Here is a 19,111-nt window from a genome sequence, read left to right as displayed (position 1 = left end):
AGTCCCTGTCCTGGCAGCGCTCTTAATGCCAAATCGAAGCATGTGTTTAATTTGTCTCTGAAAGCTCTTTGCTCCAGCACAGATGACCTGCCAAAAATTGGTGCATCACATAGGCAGGCTCTTTCTCTTACACCATAGATATTTTTGGAGCCCTACTATGTGTCTGTTGGGGCTGAGTGTGGTGATACAGCATGAGCCCCAGTCACTCCTCCCACAGAAACATTCTGCTTGACACATCTATAATGGAAACATTTATGGATGCCACTGTGCATAATCACAATGGATAATCTGGAATTAAGAAGCGAAGCGAGATTGCCTTCAGAGTTTTTTGTTTGTTTGTTTATTTTGCCAGGAACTGTGCTAAACTTTTACAAACTGAATTATTTAAAACTCAAAACCAGCATTTATTAACGTCCTCGTTTTATGGGGTGATTCAGAGACAGGTTAAGAACCTTGCCCAAGGACAAAGAGTTAAGTGGCCAGTAGGAATTCAGATTCAGTGGATTAGATCTGACCTTTGACTCTCAGGCACTAGAGGTGACCATGCCCCAGTGGGACAGGAGGGAAGAGGGCAGGGCACAGCCATTCAAGGAATGACACAGCAGTTAACACCAGGGTGGCAGAAGTTGCAACTCCCAGTTGGCCTTGAGGTTCAAGATGGCGGGCAATTTGACACCCATTGTAGACGCCGAGCTTCGTTGTACGCTCATTGTATATATGAACATGGTCAATGGCCCTCCCACAGGCACTGTGACAGTTCCAAGGCTGATCATAAAGGGTGACAAGTTGGCATTGGCCCAACCCCTGGGAATCCCAGCCCCTTCCCCAGAGTAGTGGGAATGGTCCTCCCATTTGGTAACATATGAAGCTACCAAGCCCATAAAAACCAACCGCCTTGCACCTCGTGGCCACTCCCCACTCTGAGATGGCCTGCACTCATTCTGTGGAGCAGGTATCTCTCCGAATTAACCTACCTTTACTCAACTATGGCTCACTCTTGAAACCAAAGACCCACACTTGGCGGGGCAAGTCCCAGGGACTCAACCAAGACCTGGGACATGGCCTTCCTCTCTCCCCACAACTTCTTGTGTCACCTGAATCATAGCTCAGTTTCACTTCCTCTGTCTTTCTTTCTCTGCTCTCTCATCTTCTCTGCGATCACGTTGGAGGTAGCCACTTAACACCCCATGTCCTTTTTGGCAACGTATCTCATTGCTGGAATGCAAAGACATACCAGCTGGGTTTGTAGGAAGGTACCCAAACCCGATGAACGCCCACCAGCCACTCAGATGAATTCAGTGTTTCGTCTCTGCATGTCCAGACTCTGCCCTGCCTCTGTCTGCTTTTTCCCTGGGACAAATGGGTCTCTTGAGGGGAGGCAATTTAAGGATGCGTCCCTGGGAAAACATGCTGGGAGTTGGGGTAACTATATACGTTAATTTTGCAAATTGTTGCTACTTCTAGGTGGATCCAGTGGACTCAGTTCATGTGAATGGCATATGTGTGCCCCATACATGTAGCATTAGCTGGTCCCCTCTGTTTGGATCCCGCATCAGATTCTTCATGGAAGCAGACACACGAGTCCGAAAGATGCTCTCAGGGCGCCATTTAAAAGTTTTCACTTGAAAAAAAATTATTGTTAGTGTAATCCTGGCAGAAAACAAGAAACAACCCCAAATGATTATGGGTCTCTGATGAAGCAAGTGAAAGGAAGTTCTAGGATGGTAAAAAAAAAAAAAATATGGGTAAGATTCTGGGCACTCTGTAAATATAGAAAAAACTAAGATAAACCACAATAATTCTTATTTTCATGGAGATCACTTACGTTCATAAATTCTTGATCGTCAAATGACAGATAATCTTTGATGTAGTAACGAAACACTACCGAGTGGAAATGAACAAAACAGCAAAATGAAATTCAAATTGCATTCATTTAACTCTTAGTCATGGATCGTTTTTGAGTCTCACTAAATTGAAACGTTATTTCAAGTTCTGTGTTGTTTAAAAAAAAACCCAGAATATTAAACATACGGGTTTCCCCTGCTTTTCCAAAGTAGATTGTTTCTGAGAGAACTTCCCTAAGCCGAGACGGTGTTAAGTGGATACGCAATTACTTTAGGACACATTTGGCTGAAGGATGCACAAAATAAATCGAGATAAAGAACACACATGCTCACACACTTCAAAGCCACAGTGGCTTGATGTTGAGATGTTGAGATGCTGAGATGCTGAGATGCTGAGATGCTCCCAGCGAAGGAGATTGGCTGCTCCGATTGTGGGCTTCCAAACACGGAAAGATGCTATTTTTGATTTTCACCTTTTTTTTTCTCCATAAAAGTGAAAATCCTCTTTAGGTTTGTTTTGGTTAGCAAAAACAAGTACTCATGTAGGTTTTTCATAAAAATCAAGGTGGTATAAAGTGAACTTTTGAGAAGCGAAGTTGCCTGAACTATTTAGGGAGAACAAAATCATATAATCTGAATTTTAAATCCGAAATGACGGTACGGGGCTCATAGAAACAGCTGATATTCTCAGACAGAGACTTCTTCTAGAAAACTCTTACACTCAGTTTCCGTATTAAGTAAAATTAAATGCAATACAGCCAATTAATTAAGAGGGGTGCTCAGATAAAACCATTTTCTAGTCTGAGATTTAATTTTTCACTGCCTTAGGTCTTCAGTCAAATTGGTGACATTTTAACTGCCCTCCAGCATCCCCTCCATCCTGGTTTATGTTAATGACATTGAACATTGATGGTGGCTCTGTCTGTCTTTCCGGAGACCATGTAGAACATAGATTCTTGAGGGGCAAACAATGCTTGGCTAAGATGCTTGAAACATCATATTGTGGGAATTCGATGATTCTCGATTATTTGGTAAGAGGTTCATGGTTCAGAGGGTCACGTTTGTGTTTTGCAAAATATGGTGGTTGAGATATGGTTCTTAGCTAAGGGCTTTCTTGGCTGGAGAAGAGCGTATTCATGGCAGGATTAGGAAATATGAAACAGGGTGAGCAGAGACAGAGACAGAGAGACATTCTCAAATACAGTACAACTGTGTCTAATCTTGAGAAGTTGTTACAATGGGGAAAGACTGGCACACAGCCCGCCCACAGTTTATTTTATCAATAGTCCCATAAAGAGAATTTGAAACCTGCTTTGACTACATTCAGTATAAAAGCTAAATAAGAGTGGTGGGTTAGCAAGAGAAGTAAAATTACATGATTGTGTTGGTTTCACTTAATTTAAGAACAAGTAGCCACTTAAAGGAAGAGGACCGGTGACAGAGTTTATGAAGATAAACCCTGATCATTGGTTTAAAAAAAAATAAACAACATGTCAATGATCTAACCATGCCTAATTTTTGTCTCGTAGTGTAATTCTCACAATGAAAATCTTTGCATTATAGTCTCTCATTGAAAATCTTTTTATTAGAATTTAAGGGTATTTTCCATAAATCTGTACAGAAAGAAACGAAACCATCGTGGTGAGTTCTCACCTCCATTTCTTCCTCTTAGATGCAAACCTAATTTTCATTGCACTAAGGGAACAGAGGCAGTTAGAAGAGCATTTCCAGTTTCTACCACATCGTCAACCCCCTACGGGCACCCGAGCTCATCAACTTGGCTTTTAATTTCTGTTCCTTGGGATTCGCTCCTTGTATCCCAACCTGAGACCAACCTCTCCACCCTGCTTGAGTGGAATGTTCTCAAGTGACAGCATTCTAGCTCCCCAGCTCAAGGGCATTGCTCCAAACACAGGAGGCTTTGTCTCTTGCATTAATGCTTTTTTTTTTGTGGTCTATTGATTCATTTCATTCAGCACATGAACATGGGGCAATTAATTCCCTTTTTTTTTTGAAATAAAATCTCTGTCTTTGCCCCACCTCATTATCCAGCTCCCACCCCATTTTTTGCTTCCTTCCATAGCCGATTACCTCCCATCGATGGTCTAACAAGTTTTCTGTAATGTCTCTCCCTCAATTTCTTTTGATGCCATTCCACTCAAGCTTTGGAATAACCAACTGAAACCTCTCTTGATCATCTCCCCAGTGACTCCTGGGTTGTTCAACCCAGGAATCAGTTCTGAGTCCCAATCAGGTTGCTTTATCTCTTTGAAATATCTTCTTCCTGTAAGTCCCTGCTCCCACAGTACCACATACCCTGGTCTTCTTTATAACACTGTGTCTGATTCATTTTTTTCTGTTTTTTTGCTCATCTCCCAAACTCACAGTTTGCAGACATCCATAGCTCACCACTCAGAACTCCATTTTTCCAGCCAGTTCACTCGTTCAGTGAACTCATAGTCTCAGGGGTTTAAAAAACCCTTTTATGCCCTAAAGATTCCCCAAAGCATATTTCCAAACTAGACTTCACTAAACCTGGACGTCCTATGCACTTATCTTCCCAAGAATGACTATCGGACAGCCAGCTTTGATGTGTTCACATCTCAGCTCAGTCTCTCCTCTCTCAGTCTTAGTTCTAATTCTGCAAATAATGCATCCTGTCTTTTTCCCCGCTGTTCAAGACTCACCTTGGAATTCTATTTGCTTCCTTTTCTTATTTCACACCTTAGAACATCAGTTGAAGCCATCACTGATGTAGTTTACGGGAAGAAACTTGACTGGTATATTTTCTTATGCTCATGTTTACTTCCTTTTATTTATAACGTGGTGCAAACACATGTGCACACGTGCACACACACACACACATTAACAGGAGAGTTTCCATAAACTTATTGTATCTTCGTTATTCTCCTAGGCTACTGTAAGGCTGAACCAAAACTTCAACCTGTCCATTCTCGATAGCTATTTGGTTTCCAACTTTTGCCATCAGAAAAGTGTTGGAAGGAATGACCTGGCAAAAAAAAAAATGTCATTTTTCTCATACTAATGTATTTCTGCAAAGTCAGTTCCTACTACGTGTTGGATTATTAGATTAAAGATAAAATTGACCTATAATTTTGATCTCTTCGCTCACCGTCGGTGTGATGTCAAATTTTGTATCCACGAGCCAAGTGTGAGAAAACTCACTGACCACAGTTTACTAACATAGTGTCATCAAATATTTCCATCTTACCCTTCACTCTGTATCCTTTAAGAGGTTAACATGCGCTTCTCTTTTAGTTAGTAGGGCCATCATTTCATATTTTCAACGATGGATACGTTCCTCTTTGTGAGCCATTTTTTTTTCTTTTTCTTGTTTTTCTTTTGGGGCATTAGTCTTCTTAATGGGTCCTCGGAACTGTTAATTTGTTAGAAAGTGATCAGCCATTGGGGATACATTTAAACATACGCCCCCCCCTCCAGTTTGTCATTTTATGTTAATATTGTCAATGGCATTTTTTTTGACACGTTGAAAGTTTGTGTTTTTTGTTGTTTTGTTTTTTTTTTAATGTTTCCTGTTTCAATGGCGTCATCATTTTCTTTGACGACTTCTGGAATTTTCTGTCATAGTGGAAACCTTTTCTCCTTTTCAAGATCATAAAGGGCTTTCCTCCTCAAGTTGAGAGTCTCATATTTTATACGTAAAATGCTCCTCCAGTCCAGAATTTGCTAGAAGATATGATAGATAAATCGAACTTTATTTTCTTTTCCAAATGGCTGTCCAGTTGTCTTTACATCATTTATTGAAATACGATTTTTGTACACCACCATGATCATGCCATAAATTCCTATCTGGCACCAGGTGTAATTTTGGACTTACATCTGGCTAGTCTTTGCCTCTTTATGTACATTGGTACCACATGCTCGTTCAATAGTTTAAGTTTACTAATATGTCCTCATATATGGTAGAGCTAGTCCTGAATACTGACCTTGTTTTTGACAACTTTCTGGCTGTTTCTTTTTCTGTATATTATGTGTGTGTATGTGTGTGTGTGTGTGTGTACACACACATTATATATATATTTTAATAATATATTTTTATATAAATATATTTTTATTTTCTATACATATAAAATATATATATATTTTAATATATTTTCATATAAATATACTATTATTTTATATACATATAAATATAAATTAATAATATATTTTTATATAAATATATTATTATTTTATAATATAAATGCATTTATATAAAATATAATTTTTATATTTATTACATTTATATTTATATTTATTTATTTTTATTATTTATATAATATAAATAATATGTTTTAGATTATATTTTAATTTTTAAAAATATATATATTTTACTGTTCTGCTCAGAACTTTTCTAGGGTAAGAGGGGGACAGTGTGGATCTGAGTTCCAGACCTGTGACCACATTCAGCCACCGCCCTGCTCTGAGAATGAGTGTCTTCACCTCCATCTTATTCTTCAAGGCGCTTGAAGATTTAACTCTGAAACACATTGGATCAGAAGAAAGCTGTGTTAACGCTACTTTTTACACAGAATTATCTAAACAGGAAAATGAGAACTTATGCACAAGTCTGTAAAGCTGTTTTATTTTCAATTTTCTCTTAAGGGAAGTATTGTTTTTGGTGTCCATTGACTGTATCCATGGATCCAATAACCCTATCTTTTCAGAAGATATTTATATTTCCTGATAAAGTAATATTCTTCCAAATGATGAAAAATACTGAATAATATTGATGGTGTTCTCTGTAATTGGCTGTTAATACTGAGTAACATTAACATATATGTTGGCAAAAGCCACAGACGTCACATCCAACGTATCTTGAACTGTTGGATTTGAAAACACGTTTCTCTCTCTTTAACTTCATGTGTGTGCGAATTTAATGAGCTGAGAAAATGTCTCCATCCCTGGCACACTCCACTCCCTTGGCCACGTTATAGGTCCTATGTTTGGATCTTTTATTATTCATTCGAGCATGGAGTGTCTTCCACGGCTGCGCAGGGTTTAAACCACTGCACTGACACAGGGCTTGGGCGTCATAATGTCCAGTCACAGAGAAATGTGCACAGAAGTCTCAAGGAGAAGACATAAGGGTTAAGTGATTCTTGCTTTGCTAATTTTGAAAGAGAAGAATGCAATGAACAAAGATGTTCCAAACATTTAAGAGTCAAGGCATTTCTAACACAAGATGCTAAAGGAGCTGAACTTGGACCATGGTACTGACTTCAAAGCATAAAGCCCAGCACCCAATCGGGCAAGTGTGGGTAATTTGGGTGGGGCTCTGCAGGTAATATAGAAGTTTCCCTTTCCCCACCAACGACCAGATTCACTTTCTGACATTCCTGGAGAAGAGCTGAGGGTTCCTAGCACAGCTTGGCAGCTGAACACAGTGCAAAAAGGTTCATTTTCCCAAGTCAACTTGGATTCTTTTCTCGGCATCAGTGGTTCCTGCAATCTTGTAGAAGCCTCATGCTGATTCTTACCGCAATGGTGCTGTTATCTGGGGTAAATTTCCTCCAAGTTACTGAGTGATATAGAAATGCACCTCCTCTTAAAGTCTCATAGCCACGCACATACTGATCCTTTAGTAAATGCATTTTCAGTGTTAGTAATAAAGGGGATACAAAAATAATGTTAATAGCCTGGAGTTTTTAAGGTGTGTTGAATTGTGTAAAGGAAGTGCATTTAGACAGGGGGCTCATTTACAGCCCCTTTGATTCAAAATGGTCTCGTCACTGGTGTAGCCATCTTCTCCTATGTTTTTTTCTGATAATCAGACTGAAGCAATGACACCACTTCACTGGCCAGTGGGAATACTCTGCTGTGAGCTGTGTGTGCTGCGATGTGGATAAATTACCTGTTCCTTACCTGGAATAACTCTCGGGAAATTTGATGAGAAACTTTACTGAGAAAGTAAAGAATGACTTTGATACTCAACCTTCCTGGTCTAAGAGCACATTCTAAGTAACCAGCCAGGTCAGTTTACAAGCCTGTGTTTGGACTATGTAACCCAAGATTGGTCATTGGATAAAATGAAACACTAAGTACAGAAATGACAACATAACGCCATTTGCAGCAACATGGGTGTCCCTGGAGAATGTCATTCTAAGCGAAGTAAGCCAGAACGAGAAAGAAAAATACCACATGAGATCGCTCATATGTGGAATCTAAGAAAAAAAATGAACATAAATACAAAACAGAAATAGACTCATAGACTTAGAATACAGACTTGTGGTTGCCAATGTAGCAGGGGGTGGGAAGGGACAGACTGGGAGTTTGAAATTTATAGATACTGACAGGCATATGCAGAATAGATGAACAAAATTATACTGTGCAGCACAGGGAAATATATACAAGATCTTGTGGTAGCTCACGGCAAAAAAAAAAATGTGACAATGAATATACATATGTTCATGTATAGTTGAAAAATTGTGCTCTACACTGGAATTTGACACAACATTGTAAACTGACTATAACTCAATAAAATAAAATTAAAAAAAAGAAATACTATGTAGGCATCAAATACAATTTGATATGGTAATACAGGGAATATGTCAACAATTTATTGAAAGATAAGAAAGATGGTCTACAAATTATTATGTATTGGGTTTTTATAATAGTTAAAATTACATGTGCATATATATAGTGATATGTGTGTGTGTGCGTGTATGTATATATATATATATATATATATATATATATAGTGATGGTGATTGAAAAACTATTCACCCAAATGTGAAGGCTTGGTAATAAAATTACAGGTGATTTTAAAACATCCTTTATTTATACATTTGATGTACCATTAAAATTTTAATGAGAATGCATTATTTTTTAACATTTTTATTGATTTATAATCATTTTCCATTATTTTTATAGTCAAAAACACTAGAACGATTTTCATTCTTCAAAACCAAAAAAGAAACTAAGAAAATAAAAGTTAAGTAAAGAAAATGAGTATAAGAAGGTAATGCTGAGTATAAAAATTGTGACCTTTACAGTCAAATACGTCAAAATCCCTCATCAGGTTGTCCTAACACCCACAGACACCAAGGGCATTGCCATAGTGTTTATAAATTAAGGCCTTGTACAAAGATGAGGCGAAATCGTTTATTGTAGTGGGTTTTGCAACATCCCAGACTTGGGAAGCACAGAGCACCCTCTGCTCTTCACCCACCACGTGGGATGCTGACCTGTGCGTTTAAACCCGAAAGCCTCTAATTGTGATGACCGGTCCGCTCACCTCCTCCCCAGGTGGACATGGCAATTCCGGGTCTCCTGGCCTTTCCTGATCACTGCCCCATTCCTGTTATGTTTGGGGAGAAACTTTCCGGACCACCCTAAGGAGTACACCGTGAACTTGATGTCACGTTTGACCGCAGCCTCCAGTGCATCTAACAGCTCAGAGGGTCTTGAGCACAAGCCCACAGGACAAGAAGTTGGAAGAATGTTTCCAGAAGGTCTGGAGCTTCTCCAAGCAGCAGGTCTGTACCTTGAATGTAAGAGTCAACATAAAGAGAGGGTAAGTTATGGACGTATTTAACCGTAACTGTGCGCCATCTTCCAGGGATGGGAGAGCCAGCACTCTCTAAGTGAAATTTGATGGGAAATTTTTTCTGATGATATTTAGATTCAGTGGCTAATGATTAAACACACTTTAAAAAAAAAATCCTAACTGAACTTATTTACAAAACAGAAAGAGACTCACAGACATAGAAAACAAAGGATGATTACCAGGGGAGGAAGGGGATGGGAAGGGATAAATTGGGAGTTCCAAGATTTGCAGATACTAACTAATATATATATAAAGTAGATAAACAACAGGATCATACTGTATAGAGCAGGGAACTACATTCAATATCTTGTAGTAACTTACGGTGAAAAAGAATATGAAAAAAAATATGTGTGTTCATATAGGACGGAAGCACTGTGCTGCGCACCAGATATTGACACGACCTTGTAAACTGACTATACGTCAATAAATAAATATATATGTGATAAAAACCTCTAACTTTCTATTTCGATTCAGATCCCTACCTGTTTCCAGGGAGAATCAGCTGGACCCCTTTAAGCACCAAGTGTGAGGATGAGGAAAGTCTGGTGTGATGATCTTGATGGGCTGCGTGGTGGGGAGAAGGTCCCTCCAGGTCAACTCAGAGCCCCCCAGGAGCATTGAGACAGCTCTGCAGAGCAGGGCAGGCACCTGCTCGTCAAACATCTCAGAGAGCCTTGTCCCCACGACCAGGCATACGGAACCAACACGTGCCTCCTATTTATTGTATTCTGGCTTGAATGGAGGATTGGAAAAAAAAAGTGGGAAATGCTCCCAACATGAGGTATTTAGAGGAAATTTCAGTGTCGTGGAGGAATGTCAAATTCATATCTTCGCTTTAAATTATCAAAATGACTCAATCCTAGAACTTTGCTCATTCATGCTACAGAAAGTGAAAAAATAAGGGAGCTATAAAAAATTTTATTTTTTTAAAATTTTCCATCTCAGTGCGTAATATAATTATACATTGGCTTTCCCTAGCATTTCCATATGCTTATCTCAGGAGCCTCATAAAACATCTTTGGAAACCCCTCACCTGGGGTGCATGCTTAAAATATTACCTTCACATTGCACAATGTGCCAATTAGAACAGGTATAAGAATTGTAGATTAGAATGTCAGATGGGTTAATGATAACATCCTACGTGGTGCAGTGTCTCTGCTAATATCTTAATTACTTATGGAAAATAAGTCCCTGACATATGCTCAGTCACAGAAGTGTTTCTTGAGTGTTCCTGGGTGTGAGAACGAATGAGGGTACGTGTTTTCTGCTGCTTAATTAGCCAGTCCAGAAAAAGGACCCCCTCTGCGATCTGCCCTTGTGATTTCAAGCTCATGTCATCCTAAGGCAAGGATGCAGAAACCAAAGTTTGAGAAATGTTCCCCTATAGATTGATAAATGGTTCCTTTCTTGAACGTATCCACAAAAATTTGTTATTAAAATTACAGGTAAAATAACATTCTTTCTTCAATGTTTCTTCTTTTCGTCCAGGTACGTATGATGAACAAGGCATGGTGTGGGACACTGAGAAGAATACAAGAAAGTGTCAACCATCTAAATGGTTAGCAAATTACCATGTGCAGTTGATAAATGAGTGCTTTACTCTAAAGTTTCGTAGGAATGATGAGTTATAAAATCAATGCCATGGAAATTTAGAGATTGGTTATTCCACCAGATTAGGAAAATCTGGCTTCGTGGAAGAAAGAATGATGCAGGGAGGTTGGATTAAATTTTGTGGAAAGGATGAAGACTATAAAGAAGTAGGTAGAGGATGAAATTTCAGGAAAGGTGTGGGAATCAATGTGGTCTCTTGGATCTAATTTATTTGGAGACTGAGCTGAATTATGATCTGTGGCACGAGTCTAAAGAACTTTGCAATATTCAGGAAGGTCAACTTCATCGTTTAGAAACTGTGGAAATATCTGATCTTCTTTAGCAGGAGGGTAAAAGATTCCTTGCTGTGTTTTAGGAGAGTTCTCATGAGTGTGTGTAGGATGGATCAGTAAATGGAAAGGCTGGAGACCACAAGGGGCAAAAGGCTGATGGTGGTGGTAATTATGGGGACACAAAAGGAAAGGAAACATTGGGACTCGGTTCTGAAGTGGCGCTGAGGCACGTTGTGGCTGATGCAAAGAGAAATCCTAAAGTTTCCATCTTAAGTTTTGGAAAAGACGTGTCTGCCGTTACTCTAGACAAGAGAACATTTGTGGAACCTGGGAGCATGAAAAACACAACGAGGCATGCTGTGTTTTGACCTCATGTATTTCATGCCCTTATCGCATCTCCCTCCTGTGTGACTGAAGATCATTTCATTATTCAAGACCCACGCTGAAGCGTCCTCCCGTCTATGGGAGCTTTGCTGTTCTCACATCATTTGATTGAGAAGTTGAGTACCAGTGCCCGCACAGAGGAGAAATAAATTTTATAATAAACGCTACCAAAGAGGACGCCACGTGATACATACTGAGAATTTGTAGACCTCAAAACCATCACGTGAGAATCACATCACATCTCTTACCTTTGCAAAATCTAGAGACGCATGAATGAAGAGGCAAGGTTAATCTGTGTCTCCTTATAAGAAGCTTCTCTATCCTGATTAGAAAAACACAAATTACATGTGTATAGTTTTAAAAACCCACTGTGAATTTCCCATTTTCTGAAAAGTTAAAAGATGGTTATAAAGGATTTTTTTTCATGTTTTAAGTTCCTTATATCGCAGTCACTTGGATGTCAACATTCAATAAAGCACCTTCTGGTGCTTATGATATGGAAATGATTGCTATTAAACATTAAACCAGGGAAGCTGTTAATTTTATGACAGCCCTGTTGCAGCTTTCCATATGAAAACAACGGTAATCAAATCTCATGCTTGAGAACGTTAGCTGATTGTCGCAGGGAGAAGCGTCCTGCCGTCCATGGCGGAATTATGGAGGGACATTGATGGGACATTTCACCTTCCTTTGAAGGGCAGGGCGAAGTCATTGTAAGTGATACGATCAATGCAGCTGGGGGGTGACAGACTGATGTATCTTGTCAAGTCTTGTGCTCAAATGTATTTGCATAATATTCCATTTAAGTGCCACGTATTGTAATCCAGTTACATTTCCATGTTGAAGGAAATGAGCTTGCCATCTCATCTGCTCCAGAGCATGTGGGTCTCCTGAGAAGAGAAAAGAAAGAATTATGCTTGTATGCCACTTCACATCTCCGTGGAGTGAGGCTTGCTCTCACGTCAATAGGATTCCAAGCAAAATGTCTGCTTTTATTAATTTTTCTCAGCTTTCCTACCAGTAACATTCTGAAACCCATCTCACTGGAAAAGAGGGACCCTTTCTGTTGTCCGAAAAGTGAGTCAGCTCCTGCAGAGAAGCTGATTACGTGTGAATGCTGTGTGCAAATCAACGTTATGCAGTCCAGAGGTCACCGCAGAATTCTATTTTCATAATATAACAAAAAGTAAAATAAATCATGCTGGAGAAAGTTTGCCACGTTTTAGTCTGCACTGTAAGTGTTCCTGTGAGCTCTGCGTACAACTTTGTGATGATAGAATATGAAAACTTGCATCACACCTGAACAACAACAAAAAAAAAACAACAGCGATTTTTGTGTTACATTTGAAAATGATTTTGCCGGGTAAGATTTCCACTTACGAATAAAACGATGATTGCACAATACTTGCAGGACAAATTTCAGCCCTTAAAAAAGAAGAAAAATTTAGATCTATGTAGATGCAAAAAAAAAAAATCTAATCTTACTACGTGTGTGTTCAAAAAGTTAGCAGTAAAATGAAGCACAGACGCATGGCGGAAATCTTATTTGAAATGTTTCAATATCTAAACAAAAATTTTGGGGCTCCTCTGCTATTTCTTGCATTTCTTATTCAAATTAGTTTTTTATGAACTCAGGTAATTCCAAGGAGCAGACCAGAAGGGACCCACTGGTATCAGCAGTTGTCAAGAGCAGGTCTCGCCTTGTGCACCTTAGAATGGGAGAACGCACAATTCCGTTAATTAAATGACTGGTTTATCTTCACTCTGGTCTTCATGCCATCATCGTCTTCAAAGTAATACTTTGTAATCTTTGCAAATTACAAATTTCCATTTTGCAACATTATACCCTGTTGTAACATCTGTCACAACATGCCCTCATCTGTCTAATGAAATCTTGGTCTCCTCTGTCGCGTGCTGGTACATGAATGCAGCCTGACCTCATTACTCTTTCTTTCCCAGCATCCCCACCCCCACCGCCAACTTAGAGCCTGCAAAGGCAAATATATAATGTGCTAAGTAGATGGCTGTCCCTTGGTCCATATGAGAGTTTAGTGATTAAACATTAAAGAGAAGGATGAAAAAAAGACAAAGCAAAACTATTAAAAATGCAGTGTATTTTTACACTATGGAAGTGTCTCAAAAAAACTAAAAATAGAGCTACCACATGACCCAGTAATTCCACTCCTGGGTATATATAAAAAAAAAAACCAGAAACATGAATTTGAAAGTATGCATCCACCCCAATGTTCATAACAGCCAGTTTTGTGTGTGAATCAGCCCTTTGCCCCGGGCCTCTTTGTCTGGAATTTATGTCTGCCTTTAGCCTTTTTTTCCATTTGGAAAAGTTGTGGCCAAGAGTTTTCATCAGGAAGATGCACCCAGGATCCTCTGTTTTATTTGGATTCACCAATTCTCCTGTTAGGTGAATACCTAAATTTGGGGGAAAAAATCAGCCTGGTGCAAACCTGGATCCATGATATACTAATTAATCAAGAAGATTGTATTCTTATATAGCATTGCCATTTGTTGATAAACTTTTTTCTACTTTTTTCTCATTGAGCTTTAAAACAACTCTTCAAGAGAGGCAGGAATGTATTTTCTCTAGCAGGTGATGGGGTCCAGGCACCTCGCTGGCAGCATGGTCACAGTTTGTGCAACAATGGACCACGGGTGTGAATTCAGCTCCGCTGAGTAAGACCCATTTTTATTTTCACCAGACCACGCCATGCTGTTTGCAGAATGCATAGTTCCCCAAACTGAAATGAGCAGCAGAGTTGATTATTTTGAAATGATAGGTTTGGACAAGTGTGTGTTAGCAGGAAAGGCTGTGCAAAGGGGTGCGTGTGCCTGATGGGTTGAGACCCTCAGCAGGATACCAGGGAGACTTTCCCAGCAAGTCAAAGAAACGAGATTCTGAAAGTAAACATTGAGTGAGCTCAAGCCATAGGAACACGCAGTTGCATCCACGTTGATGACGGTTGAGTGACTGACAATTTGAGGAATTGGGTGGCAGATAGCAACAGGTGCCTCTAAACGTGCCCATTGAGACAAAGAGGAATAATCTTAATTTTATTTTTTGGCAAATCTTTCTTGTTCTCACAATTCATGTCATACAAAGAAGCATGAATTAGCAGCCATCTGGGAATCTCTTCCAGGCTCAATTCCCACAACTCCCTGCCACATGTCTTGGTGAATCAAGAATCCAGATAATTTATTCTCACTAACACACATTAAGTCAAGTCCCTGTTTTGTCTCTTATGCATATAGTAAAAAAAATGCAAAGGGGGACATCCTGAAATGAAATCACACAAAGTTAACCTTCGCTTTAAACTGTCAACCCTCACCTTGCAATCACATCTTAAAAATAAAATATGTTATCACGTTATCAGAAATGGTGAGCCACGTTGGGTTTTGACAGTTCACATCTTTAAGGATCGCTGTTTCATAATGTTTCCTTAATGAAGCACCTGTTTTAAACATTAATTGCCCTTCTTTCTGGCAGATAAAATGATGTTTCAGACCAGTTAAGAGTATAAAAAATTTCCAGCAATATCAACACATAAAACTAAATAGAATAAATGTTTCCAGCATATATTCCCTTTTCTCTTTATACCTCCTGTGCAAACCTAGGCATATGATCCACTAAAGTCTTTATTATAGAACAAAAATACAAGTTCTGAAGAGGGAGCCGCATATGTTACACTGTTATTCTGGTAACCGTGCTAAACGGATTTAACTGAACGATCTCTAGTCTTCAGGACTCAACTTATTAACTAGTTCTAGGTGACAACAGGTTGGATTACTTAAATGCTATTTCTACCCCTCCCCTCATCATGCCAACCCTCAGATTATTTTTTTCCCCAACCTTTTCGTTTGGTACCCTGCAGACCTGAAAAACAAGAGTGTAGTCATTAACTGGAATGTCCAACATCAGAGAAAATGTTATTAAGGTCGGGCATTTATTCATTTATTCATTAGTTTAGGTTTTAATATCTCCCATAGTTAAATGTGAGATCTTGATGCTGACAGTAGAGTGATCCATAGGAAGCTAGCTTTGCCTTCACCACGCTCAAAATAAACCAGTTCCAAAAATGGGCAGAAAATTTACACGAGCAATTGTCCACTGAAGACATAGAGACGGTCAATAGGCACATGAAAAAGTGCCCAGTAGTGCTAATGATCAGAGAAACGCAAGTCAAAACTACAATGAGGTTATCACGTCATGCCGGTCAGAATGGCCATCGTTATTCAGCAGGATTTTTATTCCAGGCGTCAAGAGAGGCGGCTTCCAGATCACGTCACCACCGCTGATCAGGAAAGATGTTCCAGAGACATGATCAGGTAGGAAAACAGACAAACGAATTCTGTTTGTGTAGCAAATAACGTGCAGGAAATAATGAGCTTCAACGGTCTAGCCACACAGTACAGTTGAATACTGGATCCGGACCCAGTTTCTTGGATGCAAACGGCATCACCCTGCAGGACGGCGAGCTGGACAGCCATGCCCGGTAGCCCTCAGCATCCCCTTTACAAGCTGGGGATGTATTACATATTGGGGTGCTATCTTGTAGCACCCTCTTCCAGAGATTTCCCACTGTGTTAGAGCAGGTTACATCATCTGCTACTCAGTATAAAGAAGAAATAGGATGGGATAAAGAAAAGGAAAAAAAAACACTGCCTTAACAGCAGGGGGCTATGTGGTGAAGATACAGGCGTGAGAGGAGGAGGAGGCTGGGTGGCACCCGATCCAAATTAAGAGACGGAAATCTTTACTTCAGCTTTGTAGGTGACGAAAGCCACCAGAACGCACCAGGAACACACCTGTAGGCAAATATATATTTGCATATTTACATATTTATATTTATATATTTACATATTTATAGTTATATATATATATATAGTTTTGTTTTGTTTTGATTTTTAGCTTGTTGCAGCGAGTGAGAATGTAAGGGAGACTCAGTAAGGGGAAGTTGGCAGGTGCCTTTGATATGGTTGAGGCTTGAGTTGGATGATTTAAAAGAGCAATCAGGACGTCATGGTTAGGACTGGGTTCGGCACTGTCAGGAAGAGGACAATGCTGTGATGGAGGGTCTTCATAATTTTTATCCAGGAGCCGGAAGGATTAAAGGGGAGACTGGAACTGTCATGGGCAGAGCAGCAACAATCACTCAGAGAAAGACAGAAGAGGGAAGAAGCAGTGCAAATGGGTATCTCCTCATTTCTGCTGTTTGCAGAGCATCTCTGTCAATGTCTCGCTCTGACGTTGTTGGTTTAGGTGGATGTCAGGACTGTGTATTGGTTCATTTATTTCTCAGAAGCCAAGCAGGACATTCCATGACCAGATGGGCACTGGGATCTTGGTCATTTCCTTTGTGGTTACAGTCGAAGGGACACACAACTTGTGTTACCCTAGATCCGGGTGGCATTTTAGGAGAGACATGGAGAGGGGTGATCAGTAAGAGACCACAATGTTTTTGTGTGTTTGTTTGTTTGTTTTGATTGATTTTATCCAAAGAGACCAACTGGAGTAGTTAGGTTATTAAAAGAGGTTAATCCAAAGGGGAACACAGATCTTACAGTGAGGACTTGGGAAGATGAAGTGATTAAATAGGGATTAACCAATATGCAATGCATTCTAATCTAGATGTGATTATTTAAAGAAGATAACCATTTCTCTTACACACACATTGCACCACCAGTACTTATTAACCTAGAATACAAACACACACACACACACACATAAAACCCCTGATGATCAGTGTCTTGTTTGGAATGATTAGATGGGACCATTTTGCTTTTATTTGCCCATTATTTTATTTTATATTTTTTCTTTTTTTAGCATTTTTATTGATTTATAATCATTTTACAACATTGTGTCAAATTCCAGTGTAGAGCACAATTTTTCAGTTATACATGAACATATATATATTCATTGTCACATTTCTTTTTCGCTGTGAGCTACCACAGATCTTGTATATATTTCCCTGTGCTATACAGTATAATCTTGTTTATCTATTCTATAGTTTTGAAATTCTATTTGTCCCTTCCCACTCCCCTCCACCCCTGGCAACCACAAGTTTGTATTCTATCTCTATGAGTCTGTTTCTGTTTTGTATTTATTTATTTTTTTTTTCTTAGATTGCACATATGAGCGAGCTCATACGGTATTTTTCTTTCTCTTTCTGGCTTACTTCACTTAGAATGACTTTCTCCAGGTCCATCCATGTCACTGCAAATCACATTACTTTATCCTTTTTATGGCTGAGTAGTATTCCACTGTATAAATATACCAGAGCTTCTTTATCCAGTCATCCATTGATGGACATTTAGGCTGTCTCCATGTCTTGGCTATTGTAAATAGTGCTGCTATGAACATTGGGGCGCAGGTGTCATCCTGAAGTAGGGTTCCCTCTGGATATATGCCCAGGAGCAGGGTTCCTGGGTCATACGGTAAGTCTATTCCTAGTCTTTTGAGGAATCTCCGTACTGTTTTCCACAGTGGCTGCACCAAACTGCACCAGCAGTGCAGGAGGGTTCCCTTTTCTCCACGGCCTCTCCAGGCTTGATCTCCAGAATATATAAGCAACTCATATGACTTACTAAGAAACAACCAAACAACCCAGTCCAAAAATGGGCAAAAGACCTACACAAGCCATTATTTTTTTTCCCCATGGATTGTTTGTGTTAATTTTTTTCATAAAGAACAAGTTTACATTTTACAATATCAGATAACGTATCATCTTCAAAGCACACTTTGGCATTCAAACAAGCCAGGATTTCTTATAAGTAATTCATACAAAATGCACTTGTAAGCAGTTAATGCCAAGTATTTTATTTGGCATTTCAATATTTGGTGGAATTTTATTAGACGGTGTGATGACAGGCGTGACGTGATGCCGGCATGGTTCCTTTGTTGGTTATTCACAAGGCAGCACTCAACAGCTTTCAGCTCATTTGCTCACAATGAAGCACCACGTAGTGATGTATTAGGGTCATGATGCTACTGCAATGAATTACATCTGACTCAGTGGCTTAAAGAACAAAATTAATTTTCTTACAGATCTGGAGGCCAGACAGAATTCAGGCACAGATTCACTGGGTGGAGGTCAAGGGCTCCCAGGGCCTTGCTCCCTCTAGAGGCTCCAGAGGGAAATGCATCCTGAGCTCATTCAGCTCTTTCATTGACCGAGGACCAGTCATGCCTGACTTGAGCCTCCATCACTACAAAAAGGATACACTGCTGTCTCCTCGTTATGCATCCAATCTCCCTTTGCCTCTCCTGCAAGAGCACTCTGATTGGATGCACAGCCCGCCCAGGTAATCCAAAAGCCTCTCCCCATCTCAGAATCCTTAACTGCATCTGCAAAGACTCCATTCCCTATTAAGCGTATGTTTGCAGGCTGGAGGGGGTTATAACGCCTTTGGATGGT

The sequence above is a fragment of the Vicugna pacos genome, chromosome 11, assembly GCF_048564905.1.
Source record: "Vicugna pacos chromosome 11, VicPac4, whole genome shotgun sequence".
Lineage (NCBI taxonomy): Eukaryota > Metazoa > Chordata > Mammalia > Artiodactyla > Camelidae > Vicugna > Vicugna pacos.
The sequence above is the reverse complement of the archived record's forward strand: the minus strand, read 5'-3'. Positions refer to the sequence as shown.